This window comes from Sinocyclocheilus rhinocerous, unplaced genomic scaffold (assembly GCF_001515625.1).
Source record: "Sinocyclocheilus rhinocerous isolate Xijiao unplaced genomic scaffold, SAMN03320098_v1.1 scaffold946, whole genome shotgun sequence".
In the NCBI taxonomy this organism is placed as follows: Eukaryota; Metazoa; Chordata; class Actinopteri; order Cypriniformes; family Cyprinidae; genus Sinocyclocheilus; species Sinocyclocheilus rhinocerous.
This window is the reverse complement of record NW_015633151.1, coordinates 1074473-1075931: the sequence shown is the minus strand read 5'-3', so window position 1 is coordinate 1075931 and position 1459 is coordinate 1074473.

The following is a 1459-nucleotide window of genomic DNA, read 5'->3' as shown; positions in this document are numbered from 1 at the left end:
AAAATTCACTGATTTTGAGAGTAATATATGGTCATGTTTCTTGCAAGTGCAATAAATATTTATCTGTAATAAAAAAATTATATTTGTCTCATTGCATAATTTTCTCATAATCTGATTATTATTTATACTTTTTGGAATCAGCCATTAGGACAGTACTGTACATTTCTTTTTATTGATATTAAATGAAATCCTGCAAACATCAGGCTCTGAGACACCATTAAAGCACCTGAGGTTGTATTAAAGGGGTCATATGATGTTGCTAAAAATAACATTATTTTGTGTATTTGGTGTAATGAAACAACAATACTACAGCGAGAATCAAAGTTACGCCTTCTTTCTTTGTGTGAAGATTTGGGCGGCGTTATGCAAATCTTCCCAGATAGTGACGTAGACATGCGGGGGCGTGTTAAAACGAGGCGTTTTAGGAGGGCGTGGACGAGCTTAACTTTTATAAAGAATATCTCTTTGGGTTTGAGACTTTAGTCTTTGCAACTTTAGGGATCTTATCTATTCACGAACAGCTTGTAACACTCCAAAGAGAAAGGAAAACTTGAAATCGCATCATATGACCCCTTTAAGAGCCCTTATAATATCAGGCATATCATGTGTATTTAGAGCACAGAGGAACTGTTCTCATATCAATAGGTGATATTTAACCAGTAGAAAAGCAAAAACAGAACAATTTTTAACAGATTGCTTCCTGGTGAAATTTATCACCAGGCAAACATAAGTAGATAAACAATAAAAGACTAATCCATTTACAAGACTTTCCTCCTCTTAAAAAAAGGGAAAATGAAAATGTGTTGTCAGACTCAGCATTTATATTAAAAAGAGCAGGAAAGTGTTAACATCATCAAAATGTGTAAATTATAAGTGGTGCATTTTAGATATTTTGTTTTTCTAAGTACCATACGTGTATGTTTTCTGAGCAACATAGTAAGTAAAGCACATCTATTTATGGTGGTCAGGATAATAAACATGTAGCAGCCTTTTTTATGAAACATCTGGGTCACTAAATCCACTGTAATTTAAGATTAATTATGTTCTTCTTTGGTCTAACAATAAGTGGTAGACTATAACATACTTACAAATAAAAAAAACAACAATACAATTACAGAAGAATGTGTAGGTCAAAACTTGTAGGACTTTTCAATTGTATTGTTTTGTTATCTGAAGTGTGCTGAGATAAACAGCATTCATTATATGTTATTATTAGTGCTGTCAAACGATTAATCGCGATTAATCGCATCCAAAATAAAAGTTTTTATTTACATAATATATTATGTATGTTTACTGTGTATATTTATTATGTATATTTAAATACACAAACAAAAATATTTACATGTATATACATTTATATATTTATATTATTATATTTTATATTATATATAAATATATTTAATATATAAACATAACATATTTTTCTTAAATATATACATGCATGTTTTTGTATTTATAT